Source organism: Schistocerca serialis, chromosome 3 (genome assembly GCF_023864345.2).
Source record: "Schistocerca serialis cubense isolate TAMUIC-IGC-003099 chromosome 3, iqSchSeri2.2, whole genome shotgun sequence".
Classification (NCBI taxonomy): Eukaryota; Metazoa; Arthropoda; class Insecta; order Orthoptera; family Acrididae; genus Schistocerca; species Schistocerca serialis.
In genome coordinates, this window is record NC_064640.1 from 891,492,122 (window position 1) to 891,517,206 (window position 25,085).

Here is a 25,085-nt window from a genome sequence, read left to right on the forward strand (position 1 = left end):
GTGAGTTATCAGAACCTAAACAATTAACATAAACTTGATTTTTTTGTTTCTTAAAACTTTTTCAACTAAGTATAAATCTGGATATTTTGTTTTGTATAGTTCTTGATCATAAAAATTTGCTTTTATAACTTTCAATTTAAACGTAATTGGGTTCATATTCAATTATATCTGTTAACCAATAAGCTGTATATCCTTTTCAAAAAGACCTTTATGTTTGTAATTGTTACTTTATCACCTTTTTCAAATGTAGCATTTTCTTTAGATAGAATGTTATTTATTTTCAAATTTTTTTAGTAACTTCTATTGGTTTCATTATTATTGTAGAATGTTTGGTGTTATTGTATTCACTAATTAGATTTATAACTAAGTTTACCATTTATAATTTCGCTGTAAAGCAAATTTGTTCCACATTTTTCTTTAAGTGTTCTGTTAAATTGTTCAAGAAAAGATTCATTTAAATTTGAAAAAGTTGAATAATGATTAATGTTATATTTTCTCATTAATTCTTTAAATTCTTTGTTCTGGAATTTTTTACCATTATCTGTTATTAATTATTTGGCTTTCAAAATTCTAAAATTTTTGAAAAGCATCAACTATATTTTCAGTTGTTTTATCTGTAATAGGCACAGCAAATGTATATTTTGAAAAAAATCATTTATTGTTAATATATATTTATAACCTTTATTTATTTTAGAAATACCTTTTGAGTTACCTGAATGCAGTTAAACGAAATCAACTTGCCATAAATCATGTATATCAAGTGAAACAATATTTATTCTTCTAAAATTCATTTTAATTTTTTTACATAATTCATTAATTATATTTTTACGAATATTATTTAAACTGTCAACATCTACAATTTTTTTAATGAATTTGATCTTTTTAGATTTACAAATTGTACAAATATCTTCAATATTTTGTCTTTTATTTTTAGTTGTTCTTCTATGTGGATATGTGTTTCTGTAAACTTTTTACATTTGATACAATAAATATGATGTTCTTTAAGAACTAAATGAGAACTATGATTTTCCATTTGTATATAAAAAATTTATATAGATAAAAATTTATATATTAAAAATTTTTTAAAAGTTGAAATTAATCTAATGATTCCAATACTTTTAGAATTTCGTCTACATTTTTGTCTATGTTTTTATTAATTTGAGATTTTACTGATTTACCCTTTTTTTCTACTTATCAATTTTAAATAATGCATTAAGGAGACTATTTATCGTTTTGTTTATTTCTTTAGTATTATATTCCATAACACTCCATAGTACCATATATTTGCTTTAAATCTGAAAGAATCTGGTTATAATCCTCTTTATTATCATAATAACTGAATGTGCTTGGAAGATATTCTTTTTCTTAGTATTGTTTGCTAACTACATATTTTGCATCAATTGAAACATTTAATAAAGATTTTTTTACATATTTAAAAATTTATAAAGATTTTTTAAATAGATTAAAATTTATAAAGACTTTATATATATTAAAAATGTGTAAAGATTCTTCATATAATTTAAAAATTTTATAATGGTTATCTGTATAGTTAAAAACTTTTTTAGTTTATTAATTTTGTAAGGATTTTTTTATATAGTTAAAAATTTATATAGATTTTTTATATATATTTAAAAATAGATAAAGATTTTTCATATAGTTAAAAATTTATAAATTTTTTTATGTAGTTCAAAATGTATAATGGTTTTTATGTAGTTAAAAATTTTGTGAAGGCTTTTTAATTAGTTCAAGATTTTATTAAGATTTTTTATATGTTTTAAAAATTTATAAACTAAAAATTTATAACTAATTATCTTGTTCCATACATTGTCTCTCTAACAGCTGTTACTGCAACTTTTTCACAAAATGAAGCATCATTTTCATACATTTTTTCTTTTGCAGGTAACTGAAGTTTATTATGAGCTATATGTACTTTTCTAAATCTTTAGTATCTCTGTAAGCAATATAATGGTTTTTACAAGCTTCATCTAATGGATTTATACCTCACCACCTTTAGCTAATCTCTCTTCTAATTCTGTAGCTGGACCTCAAAATTTATAACCTGGAAGATACATATCAAATTGTAATTTGTTAATTAAAGTATTTACTAATCCTTTTCCATATTTATCACTTTTCGAAAATGTATGTGGAACATCTAAATTAATATGTAATACCTTTTCTATTATCATTTATAAAATCACTAAATTTATATGTTAACATTTGTGCAGTACTAACTTTTTCATTATGAGAACTGTTATTTTCAGCTAATTCTTCACAATGAATTACTGGTAATCTAACAATGAATTGTCTAACATCAGTCGACAAAACATATTAAATTGCTTTATCTTTACATTTTTTAACCAAACTTTCACCTGTGTTTTGTTTTTCAGGAGAACTAATATCTGAATCCTCTATTGTTGTTCTTCTTAAGTTTGGAAAATAATCATCAACAATTGATTTTGTTAAATCTTTATATTTATTACATTTACTTGATCTTCTATTATTTGTATTATTATCAGAATATAATGTTCCTGAATATAATAATATATCTGCATAATTTGATAGATCTTCACCATTACACATTTCATTTTAATCTTCTATAGTAAATTGTTTTACAGTTAAAAGTCTCATTAATCCACGTATACTTTCATATGTTTTTTTACCTATTGTTAATTTATCACCATTGAATTCTATAGGTAATTTACTAACATATTTAAATATACCAACAGGTTTTAAACCAAATACTTTATCTTTACTATGATTAATATACTTTAACATTCTTTCACTAACATTTATCTTTTTTGTTTCATTTATCTTTTTACTTTCATTTTCTTCTTCATATATATTCAGTACATCTTGTATTTCTGTTTCACTTAATGTATAATCATATTTTCCAGGAATATCATCACACCAATCTGTTAATTGTTTAATTGGTGGTAAATCTCCAAACGCTTCTATATGATGACTATATGGATTTTTTTTTTCAATTTCTCTGTTTTGTTCAATTGCTTTTAAAACATTATCACATAAACATTCAATACCTTGTTTTACTTTTTTAATAAGATTAATAACAGGTTGATCTCTCTTTTTATAATTCTTATATTCTGTTATTGTTGCGTTTTCCATAACTTGAATTGTTCTTTAAGTTCTTTAAATTTCTTCCTCTTTTGATTAGATTGTTTAACAACTTTCTCATCATACTTTGCAAATGTTTATTAATGAGGAAAAAACATTAATTATGTTTATGTTTAATGTTTATGTTTATGTTTATATTTATGTTTAATGCTGTAGTTTAATGTTAATGGTAAAATTAATGTTTAAATTATTGTTACAGTTAATGTTAAAGTTAATTTCAATGTTATTATTAATGTTTACTGTTTTTGTATAATGTTTATGTTTCTACAAAATGTATTTTATTTCTAAATTTACCTTCATTTCGTTTTCTACACATACCTTTTGTTGAAAAACCAAATTCATCATTCCAACATGTAATACACATTTCTTTAAAATTATCAGGTTTTAAATATGCACCAACAAACTCGTGGTAAGTATGATTTAAATTTGTATCATCTTGTCTAAAAATATTTTAAAATTTGTTTTCGTATTTTTGGATAAGTTTTCGCTAAGTAAAAGCATTCTATACCTTTGTGTCTACCTCTAGTAAAATAATTTCCAGTAATATCTTGCTTTTCTAGAATGTAATCATCAACTGCAACAAGTTAATTATTTTACATTCATCTACTGGAATAATTTGTTCTTTATTTTCAATAAAACTATTAATTCGTTTATTAATTTTATCTTCAATTTTTTACATTGTTTTAACAATTCTTGATATTTCGGCTGTTCTAAACTTTTTGAATAAACATACAAATATTTAAATTTATTCCAATTCAACCATTTTGTAGCTAAAATATAATTATCAATCTTTAATACTTTTTTCGACAACTACTTGGTCAAATTATTGGACATCTTATAGAAATTGATAGAAGTCTCCAATAATTTATTTTTAACTTAACTTCTGGAATTCTTACTGTAGTATCCAAATCTGTTTTGTTCATGTATTAATAAATATTTTCATTTGCAAATAATTTCTTCTTTTGTTAATAATTTTTCATTTATTTATACTTTTTCATTGATTAATTATTTTTCATTAATTAATAATGTTTTCATTTATTAATCATGTTTCACTTATTAATAATTTGTCAGTAGTAAGTGAGTAGGTTATTTCAGCTTAGTGATTAAGCATCTATACCTGGAAAACGATTAATTCTTCCAAAATGTGAATATTATACTAATGTTTCATTAGTTGGGTTTTATTCAACTTTTTTAACACCAAATATTACAACAAAAAATAATAAACTTTATGGTGATGGAGAAACAATAGAAATTCCTATAGTTCAACATAGTTAAAAAAATTTTTAAAATTTATACCTTTGAAAAAACCCAATATACACATTAAAGCAGATGAAATTTTAAACAGAATTGTTATTGAATGTGATGTAAAATTGTATATGACAATAGCAGTTAGTATTTAAGTTTACTTGATTTTAATAATGAATTTGTTCAAGCTAATGAAAAAGCTGTAGCTAAAGATGAATCTAAAATAATTACATTTGAATTATTCAATATTATTGCAATCTTGCTGATATAATGTATGTAAAACATAATGTACATTTTCATAAAGAAACTAACATTATTACTTCATTTAAACATAATGCAGCGTTTGGTGGTCCAATAATTTATGAACCAAATTATCCTGTAAATGTTCTTATTTTTAATACAATTGAAGTTTTAGATGTTATTATAACTGATGAAAGGATAATTCAATTTACTTTAATGGCACTACTGTAATAGTTATTTTAGAAATATCATAATAAATTTTTTCCTTAATAAATAAGTTATTGCTGAAACAATCCTGATTAAATTCAAAGTTATCGGTTTTGTTCATTTCCTGTTAATGAAAAAACTAAAAATAATTTAAATGTTCCCAAGAAAAACACAGAAATTGACATAAGTATTTGTGATAGTTGGCTTCATCCAAATCATGCACAATTGTACATGAATTCTAGTATTATTGGAATAGATGGTACAGATTATCCAACTTATGATGGAAAATCAACAGAAAATTAATTGATAATTTTGTAACAAAATTGTATGAGTTTATAATAATAAAAAAGGAAGTAATATATTATCGAGATTTGAACATCCTCTTATTTCATCAACAGTTTTACTACATCCGACTTCATCTGTTACTGACAAAATAAGTTTATAAGGATTTATTTTCAATATAGGAAAAATAAATAGTAAAATAAATGAATTACTTTATACATTGTCAAAGCTTGGTGGATTTTGTTAAGATTATAAATAAATTATGTTTGAAGGAAAGTGATGCTGGTGTTGAAATAAAAGATACACTTCCTAAAGAAGGTAAAGTAGGTATAGAATCTATGGAAATACGTGTAAAAGTTGTTAAATATGAAGCAAACTACGAATTTCAACAATGTACAAATATTTTAAAAAATCTGAAACTCTTATTTCCTTTTATGAACTTCAAACAGAAAAAGTGTCTGGATTCTCTGGTAAAAACAATTTTGAATTAGATATAACAAATTACTACAACTCTACACAATTTAATATGCCATATTTTGTTTGTGTTGTATTTCAAACAAATCATAAAAATAATCAGTTAGTTGAGTCTTAATTTTTGATCATGTTAAACTACAAAATATATATTCAAAGTAGTAAAAATGATGTTTTTCCTCAATAAATGTGGAATGTTAATGCAGCAAACAATTTTCTAAAAGCATATGATACATTTCTTGATTTTAAAAGAATTACTTTAGTAAAATCAGATGTTGATACTAATCCATTTAGTTTTATAACTAATTATCCAAATTATGAAATCAATATGAAACATAGAAAGAGTGTTATAACTACACAAAAACAAATATGAAACTTTGTGCAACTTTTAATGATAAAATTCCAAACGATACATTTGCTTATGTAATAATGATGGTAAGAAGAATCTTTCATATGATGCAGAACATAGATTACTTACTCAAATTTTTAATTATTAACATTTGCTTTTATTAAAATGAATGAGAAACTTATTAAATTTATAAAAGTTTTAACTTCATGCTTATATACATTTCTGAAAAATTTAAGAAAGTTAGAAAAAATAAAAAATGAAATTTTTAATATAATTTACTTTTATCAACTAATACATTTGAATTAATTTACTTATGTTCACAATGTGATTTTTAAAATAATGTACTTTGTTAACTAATAAATTTTAATTAATTTACTTACATTCACAATGCAAAATGTTTAAAATAATCTTAGTTAAGTCATACATTTTAATTAACTTACGTATGTTCACAGTTTAAAATTTTTAAAATAACTTACTTTTGTTAACTAATACATGTTATTGTGTTACAATCGCTTTGTAAATGAAGTAAGATAGAAACCTCAATGCTGCACCAAAGGTAGCACTCTTTCCTTGCAGCGATTTGTTAGTACAGTCCACTTTTATTAATATATCAGATGGTCACTCTCAAAGACACACAAATTTATAATTAAGTTCTCTAAGAAGGACTGTAGCACCTGTAGTTGTTTCAGAGATCCGTTTGTCTCTGTTGGTCATATCCTTGTGCACAGACACTAAATACCTCTGAAGAGATGTTCAGCTTGACACCTAGAGTACCACCTTTTATCGCATTGTCTCTTGAGAGTCGTTTTAAGACAATTAGGTAAAGCCTTCCCCCTGAAAGTTGGGTTCCAGAAATAGTTGAACAGTTGCAGAATTCTTCCAAGAAAGTTATCATTAGGAGAGACATTTCCGTGGCGTGCACGCCAACAAGATTTAGACTGTGCACTGCAAAAGCCATAAATTTAGCAAGGTCGTTTATTTGGCATATATGTGCTTGAATGCCTTCATATTTTCCTATCAAGTGCGAATCGTTATCAAAACCTTAGCCTAAACAGTTTTGAATGTGCAAGCCATCACTGCTCAGCTTCCTCACTATTTCTTCCGATATTCCTCTTCCAGCGTTTTGATGGCCTTTAATTAAATTAACAAACATTTCTCATCCTTAATGTAGACTCCTCTGTTCTAAGTTCGCTGTTTCTGTGGTAAAATCAGAAATAACAGAGAAGTACTTAGCATTTTTTACCTTGCTCATTATTTCCTATCGAACCTAATTTTCCAAAATCTGTATAGCCTCATCCTGAATTTTAGGAAAAAATTAGCTTGGAACATATTTTTCTCTTCTAACTTTTTGTTTGTGTTCAGACATTTGAGGATTGTAGTGACTAATAAGCTCCAAAGTACTCAAAAATACACCACATCTGTTGTCACTGATGGATTCTAAACCTCCTCTTGAAGGCGGGTTGTTGCTGGAACAATAAAGATTTAAATCCTAGCCACATTTGAGAACACAATGTCACTTTTCTCGTTCAGATAGTATGCGCTTGTGGAAGTCAGTGTCAAGAGAAGTACCCGTTTCCTTTCCATTCCCTAATTCTTTCCACTTGACGTGCGAGTTTCAGTAAGTTGGCGATGTCCTGTGAGCATGAACGAAGGGGTTCAAGTGTTTCCAATCATTGACTCCTTTCCCCACATCAGAAAATGAGGATTTGTCGTCTTCTGAATAAAAGCAGGCAAAGGAAACAAAATAACATGGCCTTAGACTCACTGTACACCATCCATTACCTTTCTTTACCTTTCACTGTTTGGTAGAATTTAGAAAACCATTTCGGAGAAAGTGCCTTCCTTAGATATGTAGGTAAATGTGTAATTATATATTTCAATCGTTTGTGGGCCTCATTCACCTCGTTTACGACTTACTGTGTTGGGTCGAAAATTTGCCAGCCAGTTTTTGTTATCATCATAGATTATTTGTATTCCCTCATTAATTGACTTAAATCTATAATTTACTTTAGATGTGGAGACTTTTCCAATGTGTGCAGCCATTCTAACATGTCTTAGCTCAGATTCACTTCCTTCTTCATAGTTGGTGACCACGTCAGTTGGAACAATCTGTCTGTGCTTGTTCTTCCGATTCAGTCTTATGATCTTGTTCTTGTAAAACAGTACTGTTGTTTCGATTTACTTCTAACAGATCTGTTTCTTCTTTTGTTCATTCAGCAGGCAATTTTCAAGCCATAATGATAGTTTTTTGCTATGTTTTTCTTTTGGTGTTACTAATTTGACAGCCAGAAGGTCTTTTTGGGCCCGTTCCTGAAAAGAAACCAATTTGTAATAGAACGTAAAAATAACCATCTGCATATCCACACGACCTACCTAGGGTTACGAAATTTTGTTCTGTTTGTAAGTTCCTGAGTTTAAAAACTGCGTTATTCGACAGTTTGAAACACATGTCAGAGGGAGGAAGGGGGGGCTAAGAAGGGAGTTTAAAGTTTTTGTTTTGCTATTTCCAATACAGTTCACCCTATTTTGAAATGTTCAGAGTCAAGATTATGGTTAATGCAAACTTGAACATTTTATACCATTATCAATTTTCAATTGAATAGAGAATTTGCACGCAAGGAACTTTCTTTAAGTGCCAACGAAAAATGTATGCCCAGTTGAAATGTCAATGTTGAATACATTTAGAATACAATAAGTTTGTATCTTATAAGTAAACTGCATTACACCCAGATGGTGACAGGTGGGTGGGGTAGCCAAAACCGAAACACAACGCCAGCACGGGAAATTATTAAGTTTGGGTAATAACAGCTTACATAGTAATGAATATTACCTGGCTAAGCAAACTTTAGATCTGACCATGTTGACAGGGAAGTCGTATTTGTAGCTGAGAAAGAGAGAAACGGAGTAATAACAGCATGTAATCCGACTGGCGAATTTATGTAATTAACGAGTGCTCTCTCAAAGGCCCTCTCGGCAGGAGACGCTCTATTACGTCGCCATGGGCGCTCTCTATGGTGACACGGATCAGGCGGTGCAAACGTGCAAGTGTTGGTGAAGATGTGCTGAGGCATGTCCATCTGATAAATTCGTTTCAGCATCAACCACAATCGATAATACTCACCGCACTGTGATGACAGTAAATATTTTCTCTCTTTATGGTATAATATTTCTGTCATAAAATAACACACTTAGACTTCTATAAGCAATTTCTTCACTCTAAATTTCGAAGGCTTTACATGCCTCCAACGACGATTATGCCTGTGTCACAAATCATACACCTGTGTCTGCTGCTTGCTTCCGCAACGGAGAGAAGTGTATCGACTTATTTGATTGAAACTTTTCCTTGGCTGTTCGTCACCTTTTCTGTCGGCACTTTCGCCTTCTGCTCATCATCAACAAATTTAAAACCAAGCAAGATCGCACGGTGGTCAGACACTGGACTCGTATTCGGGAGGACTGCAGTTCAGAACACCTTCCGGCCATTCAGATTTAGGTTTCCAGTGATTTCTGCCAATCGCTTAAGGGAAACTCTGGGATGGTTCCTTTGAACCATCCTTCCTTAATCCGAGCTTCTGCTCCATCTCTAGTGACCTTGTTTTTGACAAGAGGTTAAATCTTAATCTTCCTTCGTTTTTATAAATGTAACGGCATGGACAGCAAATTCCGATGCCTGACCCCAAAGACTTTCCTATTTGTAAAGCGATTTGACAACGCGCAATGCTTCTAACAGGAAGTGGCTGCACGAAGCATAGCGACGTGGTCAGATCCCACTGTGGCCGCATCCACAGATCGCTTGGTTGAGTAGTACTAACCGTAATGAAATCTTCATGCCGCTTAAGATCGCACTGTGACCGACGTTACGGGGCTACTCTCTGTGGATCTTCTGGTGAAGACAAAATACTCACAGGCGATGTTTGAAGAAGTATGTAAGTGGAAATAGAAGTACATCTTGTCCAAACGAAGTGTGTGCATGGAGACAGCACAGTGACGCATTGTGAGGCAGCGAGGTAGAGAAAGAGCTAGCCGAGAACTCAGTGAAAACGAAAAATAGAACAGTTCGTTTTATTCTCCATTGCAAAGAAGGAATACATATGTGTAACACAAGAGTCTTGGTATTACTGAAAACGATTTATTGAAGAGGAAATAATATATGTATACAGTAATACTAAAGGTAAATGTTTAATTTTTGGTGATTCACTGTACGGTAATTCAAAGCACTCAAAAATGATACTCAGAATGGCTTCCCAAAGAGAGATTGTGCGCAGTCTGTTCATTCACTTTGGCACAGTTAACAAAACACATGGAGAATACTATTTGCCAATGTACATAGCAATGTCAAATGTACTTCAATAAACTTATCATGAACAAGCATTCGTGAGAGTAAAAAGAGTAACGTCTTAGTGAATAAGTCTCTCACAACATTTAGTAAAAGAAACAGAAAGCAAGTACAAGAAAACTAATATCGTAAGTCTAGATGACACCCATAAGCTGAGACAACCAATGGCATTAGAAAAGTGACCTCCGTCATCCACACTATTTTATTTTTTTATTGATGACATTAATGACTGGCAAAAGAAAATTGGTACATATTTTAAAATTAACGACATCACTCTTAAACACAACGCTTTCTACAGTTGGCCAAGTGATTTTAGTGGACTCAGAGGACGATTTCCAACGAAGGCTGCAGATACTTATGAAGGTAGCAGGGAATATAATTATAACATTTTAGCAACAAAGACCAAAGTGATGGCATTCAGAGAAAGTGAGCCAGTGCAGACCAGCATAGTTAAAACAACAAAACAGTATAGCAGTTCAACAAGTTCTTATATGCAACAAAGAGTTACAGCGTTACCTAATCATCATATCGTGAAATCACTTCAAAACTTTTGTTTCAGATTTGTGTGGCACAGTCAAGTGGAACTTTCGGAATATCAGACAAGAGACTCTCCTAAAATTTCACAAAGTAACGGCAGTGCCACTACTACTTTGTGGAAGTGCATTCTGGTCGTACACTAAGAAATAAGCCACCTTAGAAGTGTGATGGGTTGTACTTTGCTGGGGGATCTTGGAGGACAACTGAAGGCATTTAACGTCCATGAAAAAATAATAAAATACGGAAGAAAATGGAAGGAACATGTGCCAAGAACGGATAGGATCAGAATATTAAAGATATTGCTCAAGAGTCAAATCGAAACACATAAGGAGCAACGTTGAACGAAAGAATAAGTGATGGCTAGACAAATACTTTTGAGGGCAGAACAAATAGAGAATGATTATGCTGAATCTTCGTGTTTGTTCCCCCATGCGCAGAGAGCTCATAATTGAAGGGATCGGCTGAAGAAAGTGCTAACCATCAATGTAAGGATTAGAGTGATCATACTACATTGAAGAGGCAAAGAAACTGATGCATCTGCCTAATTTCGTGTAGGGCCCCCCTGAGCACGCAGAAGTGCCGCAACACGATGTGGCATGGACTCGACTAATGTCTGAAATAGTGTTGGAAGGAAATGACACCATGAATCCTGCAGGGCTGTCCATAAATCCGTAAGAGTACGAGGAGTGACGATATATTCTGAACAGCACGTTGCAAGGCATCCCAGATATAAGTCCATCGAAATGCACAATGGACGTGGATGGATGCAGGTGATCAGACTTACGTACGTGTCACCTGTCAAAATTGTATGTAGACTTATCAGAGGTCCCATATCACTCCAACTTCACACACCCCACACCATTCCAGAGCCTCCAAGAGCTTGAACAGTCCCCTGCTGACATACAGGGTCCATGGATTCGTGAGGTTGTCTCCATACGCGTACACGTCCATCCACCCGATACAATTTGAAACAAGACTCGTCCGACCAGGCAACATGTTTCCAGTCATCAACAGTCCAATGCCGGCCGGAGTGGCCGTGCGGTTCTGGGCGCTACAGTCTGGAGCCGGGCGACCGCTACAGTCGCAGGCTCGAATCCTGCCTCGGCCAGGGATGTGTGTGATGTCCTTAGGTTAGTTAGGTTTAATTAGTTCTAAGTTCTAGGCCACTGTTGACCTCCGAAGTTAAGTCGCATAGTGCTCAGAGCCATTTGAACTATTTTCCAACAGTCCAATGTCGGTGTTGACAGGCCCAGGCGAGATGTAAAGCTTTGTATCGTGCAGTCATCAAGGGTGCAAGAGCAGGCCTTCGGCTTCGAAAGCCCATATCGATGCTGTTTCTTTGAATGGTTCGCACGGTAACACTTGTTGATGGCCCAGCATTGAAATCTGCAGCAGTTTGCGGAAGGGTTGCACTTCTGTTACATTGAACAATTTTCTTCAATCGTCGTTGATCCTATTCTTGTAGGATCTTTTTCCGACCGCAGCGATGTCGACGATTTGATGTTTTACCTGATTCCTGATATTCACGGTGCACTCGTTAAATGGTCGTACGAGAAAATCCTCACTGCATCGCTACCTCGGAGATACTGTGCCCCACTGCTCGTTCGCCGACTATAACACCACATTCAAACCCACTTAAATCTTGATGACACATGCCAACGAAAAATTTTTTTGAAAATTTTTTTTAAAACTCTTTTTGAAAAATTTTTTTTTACTTTGAGAGCTGATCTTTATAGATTTTTATGAGCTGAATCCAAATCTAGCCTTAGTTTTTTGTATGACCCATAGTTTTCGAGCAATATGTTTTTCACTATATAGTATAAAAATCCTATGCTATACAGTAAACAGTGAAATTAATGAAACGCTTTGTTACAGTATATGCATGGTTTGTTTGTACAGTAAGCTACATAAAACCATGATATGTGTTAATAGAGATTTCACTTGTCAGCTGGAATTAGTTTGCATTTTCTTTCTCTTTTTTCTTTGAAGCTTCTTATGTTGCTTTTTCTACGATGAGTTGCTTGCTGAACGTCTCGGCTTGGTGATGTGACCAATAGTAGCCCCCCATCATGTTGGTATTCCAGCAGCCTTGGTAGCGTTTTTCCATCACTTAAATGTCCTGGTGAAAACTCTCTCCTTGCTCCTCACTAACGTCTCCCATATCGTCTGGGTGACTGTTCAAAAGTGAACTTTCAGGCTCATTAAACATTATAAAGTTTTAAACTTCTTTAACATTGTAGCTATAATAGAACCATATTCTGGGTCTTTTTAATGTCCTAAGAACTGTGTAACGACTTGCTTGAATGATGCCCATGCGTATTTCTCATGTAAGTTCATTGTGGATTCAAAGTTAACATTGAACATCAATTTTCTAACATCAGATACGAGAAAGGCGCCTTCTTTTAGTTTTGCTTCTGGAAAGTGTGGAAACTTTTGGCAGAGATACTTAAAACATGGCCCATCCTTAGGCAAAGCCTTTACAAACGTTTCAGTAGGCCTAACTTTATATGCAGAGGTGGTAGGAGGACGTTTTTTGAATCTACTAGGTTTCTGCGTAGAATTTTCTTCTCACCAGGTTTTAAAGACTCCCTCACAAGCCAGTTCTTTCTGCACCGATGTTGATCCCTAGCCCTACTTTCCCATTCACACAAGAAACATGGAAACTTGGTAAAGCCACCTCGGCTGACCAAGGAGCATGCATGTTACTTTTAGATCGCCACATACCATCCAACCATGAGCAGAATAGCCTATTTGATTTAGCACTACTTCTAGATTTTCAAAGCTTTCTTTCATATGTGCAGACTGTCCAACGGGTATAGATGCATACATGTTACCACTGTGTAATAAAACAGCCTTTAAACTAGTTTTGGATGAATCAATAACAGCCTCCAGTCTTCGTTTCTGTATTCAATGCCAAACTCATTCACCATACTTGGAATGTCTGAGCAGTACTCTAAATCACCTTCTTGTTGAAATAACTTAGAAAATTGCTGCTCTCTCTTTCTATACATGCATATGCTGGTTCCAACTGCCAATAAGTTCTTTTCTTTTAATCTAGAACCAAGCAATTCAGCTTTTTCTTTCGTTAAGCCCAGATACCTAACCAAATCGTTACGTTTGGTCTGAGTAAACAATTTGGGCTCTAGACTTTCTGTATTGCAATGGAATTCATCATCATCTGGTTCATCAAAATCAGATTGTACATCAGAAAATACATCTGTTGGAATAGAATTTAAATCATCTGGTGGTTCAGGAACTGGCAGACCTACACCATGCCCTAATGGTCGTATGGCGGACAGAAGGTTAGAATTCTACACTCCTGGAAATTGAAATAAGAACACCATGAATTCATTGTCCCAGGAAGGGGAAACTTTATTGACACATTCCTGGGGTCAGATACATCACATGATCACACTGACAGAACCACAGGCACATAGACACAGGCAACAGAGCATGCACAATGTCGGCACTAGTACAGTGTATATCCACCTTTCGCAGCAATGCAGGCTGCTATTCTCCCATGGAGACGATCGTAGAGATGCTGGATGTAGTCCTGTGGAACGGCTTGCCATGCCATTTCCACCTGGCGCCTCAGTTGGACCAGCGTTCGTGCTGGACGTGCAGACCGCGTGAGACGACGCTTCATCCAGTCCCAAACATGCTCAATGGGAGGCAGATCCGGAGATCTTGCTGGCCAGGGTAGTTGACTTACACCTTCTAGAGCACGTTGGGTGGCACGGGATACATGCGGACGTGCATTGTCCTGTTGGAACAGCAAGTTCCCTTGCCGGTCTAGGAATGGTAGAACGATGGGTTCGATGACGGTTTGGATGTACCGTGCACTATTCAGTGTCCCCTCGACGATCACCAGTGGTGTACAGCCAGTGTAGGAGATCGCTCCCCACACCATGATGCCGGGTGTTGGCCCTGTGTGCCTCGGTCGTATGCAGTCCTGATTGTGGCGCTCACCTGCACGGCGCCAAACACGCATACGACCATCATTGGCACCAAGGCAGAAGCGACTCTCATCGCTGAAGACGACACGTCTCCATTCGTCCCTCCATTCACGCCTGTCGCGACACCACTGGAGGCGGGCTGCACGATGTTGGGGCGTGAGCGGAAGACGGCCTAACGGTGTGCGGGACCGTAGCCCAGCTTCATGGAGACGGTTGCGAATGGTCCTCGCCGATACCCCATGAGCAACAGTGTCCCTAATTTGCTGGGAAGTGGCGGTGCGGTCCCCTACGGCACTGCGTAGGATCCTACGGTCTTGGCGTGCATCCGTGCATCGCTGCGGTCCGGTCCCAGGTCGACGGGCACGTGCACCTTCCGCCGACCACTGGCGACAACATCGATGTACTGTGGAGACCTCACGCCCCACGTGTTGAGCAACTCGGCGGTACGTCCACCCGGCCTCCCGCATGCCCACTATACGCCCTCGCTCAAAGTCCGTCAACTGCACATACGGTTCACGTCCACGCTGTCGCGGCATGCTACCAGTGTTAAAGACTGCGATGGAGCTCCGTATGCCACGGCAAACTGGCTGACACTGACGGCGGCGGTGCACAAATGCTGCGCAGCTAGCGCCATTCGACGGCCAACACCGCGGTTCCTGGTGTGTCCACTGTGCCGTGCGTGTGATCACTGCTTGTACAGCCCTCTCGCAGTGTCCGGAGCAAGTATGGTGGGTCTGACACACCGGTGTCAATGTGTTCTTTTTTCCATTTCCAGGAGTGTATTTCTCGAATTGTGACCAGTAATATAAACACTGCAAAAGTAGCAATCATCAGAATGATTTCTTGGCTTCCTCCATATCATAGGAACAGGAAATCTAAAGGCTTTTTTCTCCTTTTTGGACCATTTTCTCAGATCGTGAACACACACATAACATACCTTATGCGGCGCCCAAGATTTATCTTGATCACCAAGTTTAGATCCAAAGTATGATAGATAAACCTTTTCACAACGTGTGTAATGTTTCTTTGGTGTTTTTTATTCACAAATTCACCACAAATATAATAAAAACTGTCAGCAGAGTTTTTACAACCACAAGTAGATATTGTACTGAGCACATGTACAGGAAATGGGAAAGTGAGGTTAGGTTGACAGTAAACAAAACACCGTCTGTTAACACAAAAATAGAATCGACCTTTTTTTGCCAGCAAATGTTTTTGAGCAGTGCTACCAACATCATCTACATTCATTACACCTCCTTTTAAAATAATTTCAACTACATAAGAGCTGTTATTTTTTAAGTATCATATTTGGATTTCCCACCCTAAAAAACATAGGATTAAGGTGTTTTCAGCAAAAAAATTTTCCATCGTTGGCCTCTGTAATCTGCCATTGTAGCAGCAGTGACCAATCCAACAACTGCGCCAGACACTTGTTGTCTTACACAGGCGCTGCCAACCGCAGTGTCGTATTTTGCCTGTTTACGTATCTCTGTATATGACTACACATGCCTATGCTAGATTCTTTGAGCCTCAGTTTATTATGTTGTATTTTCGAATGGAGCTCATGCTAGTAACAAGTTTTTCCACATGTGCTGCTAGAAAGATTGTTTTTCAGTTTAACCAAATACATAACATGGAACATCTCAAATTAAGTTGTTGCGGGTTAGCACTTTCTTCCGCTGACTGCTTCAACTGTCGTCTATGATGTACTCGTGCAGACTGCGCAACTGACTCTATATCGAAAATACGCCATTGACACTCCAGGAAAGCATTTCGCTTGGTCAAGTTGTACGAGATTTAAATCTTTTGTAAACGTGTCAATCATTACTGAACAGCGTACTGCAAAACTAGCTGTCAGATACTGTAATTCAGGGTCAACGATGATGTCAGTGCATTAGATATGGTTCGATTATAAAACCTGAAAATGAAGACAATTACTTCAATACTTATACCTGGAAACCTTACCAGTAAAACTAAAAAGATGAAACGACGAGTTCCGTTCACTACAGAATTAAAACAAGTTATCAGAACTTTGAACAATTAACAGCTAACTTTCCATCCGGACATAGAAAGCGGCACTTCCGTACTCAAATCAGATCTGACCTCTAATAAATAAAGCAGACAAATGTCGACAAAACTGCAGGCGTGTTCATGTGGCACATCCGGAAAAATGAGCGTACGTTGTAAAATTGAGCGGTCAGACGTCATTACATAGCGCAGGGGAAGGGCAAACCATGCGCAGCTTTCAGAGGAATGACTATGTTAGGTTCGCCGTAGCCTTAGGCTAATGCCACACTAGGTGATTTTCTCCATTGAAGGTCAACGATTTTTGTCGCCCTAGAAATGGATCTCCATGCTCCAAACGGAAGGTGCCACACTGGGCTGTAATTGTCGCTCGCAGCTGTCGCTGTCGAATGGTTCAGGGCCTGTTTTTGGGGCGGCAATAATCATCAGTACCCCTGCTACAACAGACTGTTATTATCGCCAATCGCACAGCAGCCACGAGGATACTGCACTCAGTTCTGTTTCGTCTGTGTGTGGCAATGTCCGAAAACTTTGTGAATGTCGTTCCAAAGTATCATTTGGACAGTGAACTGATAATAATTGAGGTGGAGAAACATCCCTGTCCCTACAACATAAAATCGCAAGGTTATAAACATCGTCTGCTGAAGGCAGACGCATGAAAGAAGGTGTGTGCAGATGTTGCTGGGGCTGAGAAGTGGAGCTCGTTATCACTGGATGCACAAAATGCAGTAGGTAAGATGATATAGGTACATACTTGTATATAGGAGCATGCAAAGTTTCATGACAATTGGCGTAACTTTCACGTAGACAAATACTAAAAAAGTAATTTAATTTTTATTTTTCCTCCTCCATCTAATAGTTTGGCATGCATACAAACTTGCTGCGCCAAAACAATGAAATTACTTGTGTTGAAACTTTGTACGACTTAATATAATGTTTTTAGAGGTAAGAGGTATTTTCAGACTATTTTCAATATTTTAAAAAAATCAGAAAAATAAATACTCTGAATTTGCACAAATTTTTCTTACTAATATCTTAACATAATATTGCCTAAGGTAAAAAATAACAGTTATGAGGATACAGTTGAAAAACATCGAAAACTAAGGGTTTGATGGACTAAGTTATTTCAAAAGTTAAAAGGGAAACTACAAAGGGTTGTTTGTTTGAAAGAACGGTATTCTTGTGAACGTAGAGTTTTCTTGTTTGGGAAAGCAAATAAAAGTGTCATTAATGAATATCTTCATAGTCAGTTCCAAGCATTCTCCCCGGGACACAAAGATATTGAGTATCTTTGGTTGGAATTTAAAGGTATTGTCGACCACGGGCTAGAGAAGTATGTGCCTAGCAAAAATATAGGGGAGGGAAAGGTCAACTTTGGTAAAACAAAAATATTAGGAAGTTGCTGAGAAAGCAGAGAATTTTGCACAGTCGTTTTAAACATAGTCACTGCCTCGCTATCAAACAGAAATTATGCGCAATGAAAGCAGCTGTCAAAAGGTCAATGAGAGATTTTTTAAACAAATTTGAAAGCAAAATCTTATCTGCAAATTCAAAAAAATAGCCCCAAAAAATTTTGGTCGTGCGTAAAATCTTGGAACGTTACAAATAATTCAATACCTTCTCTTGCTGACAGTACGGATAACGTAACGGAGGATGATAAACAGAAGGCCGAAATTCTAAACCTAGCTTTCCATTCCCTCTTTCAACTATCGAACAAATGCAAGGATGGCTGACATAGTGGTTAGTGTATCTGGGAATGTAAAATAGTTAATATCCAGGAAGGCATCTGGCCCAGACGGTATCCCCGTAAGATTATATGTCGACTATGCTACAAATGTAGCACCATTCTGATCCATCATCTATCAGAGATCATTGGAACAGCAGAAAGTTCCACTGGACTGGAAGAAGGTCTAGGTCACAGAAATCTATAAAAAAGGGTAGAAAATCGGATGCACATAATTACCAGCCAATTTCACTGGCGTCGATTTGTTGTAGAATCATGGTACATATTTTGTGTTCAGACATAATGACCTTTCTAGACTCTGAGAAGCTCATCTGCAGAAACCAGCACGGTTTTAGGAAACAGCGGTCATGCGAGCATCTTTGTACATGATATACAACAGGCTCTAGATACCCGCTCCCAGTTTGCCATATTCCTTGACTTTCGAAAGGCGTTCGACTCAGTTCCGCACTGTCGCTTGCTCCAAAAAGTGCGCGCTTATGGTCTATCCGATGACATATGCGTTTGGATAGAAAGTTTTCTAACAGACAGAGAGCAGTATGTCGTCCTGAACGGGATGACTTCAACAGAAACAAGCGTAACTTCAGGTGTGCCCCAGGGTAGTGTAATAGGTCCGCTGCTGTTTACGATTTACGTAAACGATCTGGTTGATGGTATTGACAGCGGCATTAGACTGTTTGCCGATGATGCTGTAGTTTACACGAAAGTAGTATCACACGAAAGTTGTGAACAAATCAATGCAAATAAATGCGTGGTGTAATGACTGGCAGTTATCTCTCAATATTAGTAAGTGCAACCTGTGGTGTCACCGCCAGACACCACACTTGCTAGGTGGTAGCCTTTCAATCAGCCGCGGTCCGCTAGTATACGTCGGACCCGCGTGTCGCCACTATCAGTGATTGCAGACCGAGCGCCGCCACACGGCAGGTCTAGAGAGACGTCCTAGCACTCGCCCCAGTTGTACAACCGACTTTGCTAGCGATGGTTCACTGACAAATTACGCTCTCATTTGCCGAGACTATAGTTAGCATAGCCTTCAGCTACGTCATTTGCTACGACCTAGCAAGGCGCCATTATCATTTGCTATTTATCTTGTGATGCATGTACCTTCAGACCGATGTTCACCAATTATGGATTAAAGTTAAGTATTTCAGAAGCTACGTAGCTTCTTTTGCTAGTATAATTACTTTACCTGTTCCAGACCTCACGCCAGCCTGTGTGAGCTTAAACGTGTGCCTTTCGGCTATCTCCTAGTGGCTTGGCTGTCTTGCCAAGTCACAACACAACCTACTGCGTATAACAAGGCGAAAATCGCCATTAATGTACGAGCACAAAATAAATGCCCAGTCTTTGGAAGCGGTAACATCCGTCAAGTATCTGGGTGTGACTGTATTAATGATCTCAAATGGAATGATCAGATTACACAAGGCGAACTCTATGTTGGTGTTTATTAGTAGAATCCTGAAGCGATGCAGTCCTTCAACAAAGGAAATTGCTAACAATACGTTAGTTCATCCAATATTACAGTATTGTTCGTCTGTATGGGACCCTTACCAGTTGGGTCTGATTCAAGAGATTGAGAAGGTCCAAAGAAGAGCGGCAAGATTATTGGCTGGTACATTAAACCGTCGCGAGAGCGTTACAAATCTCATTGAAAGTTTGAAGTGGGACACACTTGCAGATAGACGACGCGCTGAACGGAAGGGGCTGCTCACTAAATTCCGAAATCCGATCTTCGCCGAGGATATAGAGCATATATTATTACCACCAACTTTAAAATCGCGCAATCATCACTATTCAAAGATAAGGGAAATTAGAGCTCGTGCTGAGTCGTTCAGACAGTCGTTTTTCCCTCGCGTGATCCGCGAGTGGAACAGAGGGGGGGAATATGACTTTGGCGCGAATTGTGCCCTCCACCACACACCGCTTGTTGGCTAACAGAGTGTATATGTAGATGCGGAACGTATTCGTAGCATTATGTATTGAAGTCATAAACCAAATGAAATGTATCAACTATTAAGTACAGCTTATGACAACAATTACATCCTCATCTGCAGACCTCTAATTATCTTTGCCGACAATGTATGCATTTTGTCAAGGAACTGATCCTTCCACAGAGCAGATGTAGTTCCAAAATGTATTTCTCATGTCACAACCACGGTCGCTACCTCTTAGTCCTACGTTTTCTATAAGGTAAAGGCGGGACAGACGCCGCACATTCTTTCAAATTAATTTTTATCAATATATAAAGACTTAAATCACAATAAAATAAGACAAGATTGATGGTTTGAACATTGTATTTTATTATAGATGGCATCGGATTGCAAAAAACTTTATAACAAAGGAACATTCTTATGATGTACAAAGGTTTGTAAATTTCAATTAATTATTAAGTGGCGGGCAAGATGCTGCAGAAGGGAGGGACAGATGCCCAATGGCAAAATACATTGAAAATGAAATTCACTTTGATGTTTTTTTTTTCAAGTTTATTTTTAAGTCATCCACACAAACGAGACACGTTCCCATAGAGAGTGCATGATTCATGAAGCCACCTAGAACATCCTACACATGAATCCAGTCAGAGGTAGGCGTTGTTTCTTGATAAAGTTCAAGGCACTCTACACATTCGTTTTCTTCGAAATTTAATTCATCGGAGGAACTACTGTCTGGGGAAATATCATCATCATCTTCTTCTGAAACTGAGTCTTCAAACAGACGCCTCTTTGGCGGTTTTTTCCCTCTGGTTTTGGGGATTTGATTTCTTTTAGCTGCTACATTTTTGTGGGCAAGAGCGTTTCCTTTATTGCTTCTTTCGGTGATTTTCTTTCTTTTCGTTGACATAAAATCGTCGGATGTTATATCTGTTGCTGATTGTTTTCTTTTTGATTGATTTATCTCTGGCAGTATAAGAACAGGTGAAATCTTTTCAGCAATTTTGATGGAGCCTCTCCATGAGGTGTCACTGACTTGTCATTTACACAGCAGCTGCCTTGATCAGTTGGTCGATGAGTAGCCAAATTTGTGCTAGGTTTGCAGGCCAGAGGGTGTTCTCTCAACACATTTATTTCAGACCTTGATGTTGATGGCTCACCTGGAGTCAGATCATTAGAGACATCTGCAGTAGTTGGGAGTTAAGTATTATTAATGTCTGAAACAAAGGCATGGTTTAGAACTACTGCTTTGTCCAGCAGGATAATTCCAGTAGCTCTAAATCCGGATACACCAATCTGGACAGTCGCAGCACGAGTCAGTGCTTTGAAGAGAATCTCTCAAAATTGCTGCCTTGTAATACTTCTACCTGTACTTGTATTACCTACAATCCATGAATGCCAAGCCTCTTTAAAGTAGGATTTCAGCGGCTTGAAGAATGATCGATCTAGTGGCTGTAAAAAGGGTGTCGTGTGGCTAGACAAACAAATTATCAACACTTCATTTTCAACAGCTATATCCAAAAGGGTGACACAAGTCATATGAGAGGCATGACCATCAAACAGAAGCAGAACAGGGCCAGGCGCCTTTCTAGGAAGGACATGGTTTTTGAACCAATCCATGAAAATATCACTGTTGACATAAGCGGATTCTCTCCCCATAACAACAACTGATCCTGGAGGCATGTTGTCTTCAGCGTCTTGTTTTTTATTCACTCCTTTGTAGATGCAGTAAGGTGGTAAGAAATTTCTCTCGCCATTACAGCATGCAATAACTGTTATTGTCTCTCCTCTTTCAGAAGAAATGATGACATGGACATATCTGCTTCCTTTTGGCGCAACAACATTCTCAAGCTCATTCTTTAACTGTAGACCAGTTTCGTCTACGTTGCAGATACCACCTGGTTTATCCAAAAGCCCATGTTCGGTCAACGTTTGTGTTAACAGATCAAAGTAAGAACTGACTTCGTCTCTGTTCATTCCTATCGCTTTGGCTACTACAGAAAGCCCTTGCGATTTTCTGATGCTTTGGTCTCTCTTCATTCCAGTCTCTCTGGCTACAGAAAACCCTTGCGCTTTTCTGATGCTTAAGCCCTCATTACGTTCTAAAAATGAGAGAAACCAATCTTTTCCCAGCAAGTTTCTTTTCCTTGTTGAATTTGCTTTTCAGTCCCATCTGATCAGCTAAATTGAAAGCTATTTGCCTGACGTCTAACGATTTGGGAACAAAGCCACATGATTGCAATTTCTTTATATGGGCAACTAATTTCCTTTATGCATCTTCACCCAAGTATGATGATGGTGCACACACTGCTTTCATGAAATTATGCGTAGCAAGTCTTCTCCTTAATGTTACTTCTGGTATGTTTTTCATTCGAGCTGCCTTCCTATTAGCATAACTTTCCTCTTCGACTAGTTTCCCTGGCTCTAATAGATGTTCTGCGGTCCATTTTCCCCTCTCTGTTGTCCTAATGCGTTTTCTCAGCATTTTCCTGTAAAAGAAAAACGTATGGACTCCTGTTAGCATTGCAAGCATTGCGGCATCTGTCCCACAGTAATAGTGCGTCATCTGTCCGTTTTCATAGGGACAGATGCCGCACCCCCATTTTCAAGATGTTACCGGCAGAAGCCATTACTAGACCGACATACATAGTAGGGCAAGGTTTGTGAAACCACACTCTCCATTGTTGCCAAATTTATTCAAAATGGCGGCGATGATGTCATCCAAGATGGCGGCATGTAGACTTGGCAACAGCCCATGACATCATCCAAGATGGCGGCTTTTGGCGGGAAAATAGGCCAATTGTGGTACATCCACTAAACTAACCTCAAGAAAAAATGGCGGGAATTTTGAATTTTGGAGGGAAAATAGACCAATTGGGCTACGTCCACTAACCTATGCCTCCAGAAGAAAAAAATGGCGGGAAGTTTGAATTCCAACACGAAAATGCATGCAAAAACAGTACTTGTCTTTATTATTATTGATTATAATTTATTAACATTCATTATCATGTATTATTACTTATTATCATTTATTATTATTTATTATCATTTATTATTATTGACCTGCCTCCACTAGAAAATTCCATCCAAATTTAAATTCCAACACGATAATGGCTACAAAACCTTACTTGTGTTTAATATTATTCATTATCATTTATTAACATTCATTATCATTCATTGTCATTTATTATCATTCATTATCATTTATAATCATTCATTATCATTTATTATTATTATTATTTATTATTATAGGCCTACCTCCACTAGAAAATTGCGTCAAATTCAAATTCCAACACGATAATGTCTCGAAAACTGTACTTCTATTTATTATTATCATTTATTATTTATTCAAGATGTCCGATTTTATCAGCAAGAAAGCCATTTTCCTTACATCCATAACAAAAATCTATCACAACTTCAAATCCCAACACCATAATTGATCACACGAGAGAACTTTCTCCATCACTTATCTTTTTTCACTGGTAGCCTATCACAATAGCGTCAAATAATAAACTGCTCTTATAGTAATGTAAGTCACGTCCTTTGATTTTGCAGGGGGGAAGGGACTGAAGCCTTTATTTCAAGCAGTGCGGTCATCACTTGTTCTCCAACACAGTCAGCACACATATCTTTGATATCGCAGTGCAGTCACCACGATGTCCGAGCTCCAACTAAATTATTTCAAATTCTTGCCACCCCCTGGCCAGCGCGCGGAGACACTGCCGACGGCTGTCACGTGAGGCGGCCGCCCGCGCACGTCATAAACATGTTTTCGCTGGACATGTTGGAACTTGCCGAGTTTGACGTCACAGCAGTCCCTTGTCCACTCACCATGTGTATTCGTCTCCTCCGCAAGTTTCCCGCCAATTTTGTTTGTCTCGGAGCTGAATCACACAACGGTCAGCTGTTCCCTGCCACACTTTTGGCGCCAACGTTGTTTTCCTGCACACGTTCAAACCTGTTGATGCCGACCGCTCACTGTCCACCACGTGTCCCTGTGCGAGCGAGAATGCAGAGCTACACTTTTGGCAGCAAAGTTTGCTCAACAGTGGAATCCGCATTGACTATATAACAGCACGTTTGGACTGCACTAGAACGCTTGCTAATTGACTCTCTCTCGCGTACGCATAATAACTGTACAATCGCTGCTTCGCTGCCCCACTTACATCACACATCCTCCATACACGCGACGGACCTAGTCTTCTGTAAATACCTAAGTACTTAATTCCATTTCGTTTTTAATCACATTAAATAATTCAATTTACAATTTCATATACATATGCAAAGGTGTTCAACTACCTAATTTCAACTACTTTTCGAGGACCAGACAGCCATCTCTTCCTAGGAACCAGCGCTGAGTTTGAATTGTGGCAGTAAAGAAAGGTCACTTCTGCTTTCTCTACCAACCTAACAAAATTGTTGTAAATAAACGGCACTTGTACTAACCTCAGCAACCCGACCACCACGTCCTCCTAGGAACCAGCACCAAGTTTGAAATCTGCCATTAAACAAAGCTCACTGGCGCTTCTGCCAGCAACCTAAGAAAATTGTTGCAAACCAAGCTCATCACCGCTAAACTAAGCCACCAGGACTCAACCTCTTCGTACACACATCGGCTAAAAGGACTCACCCT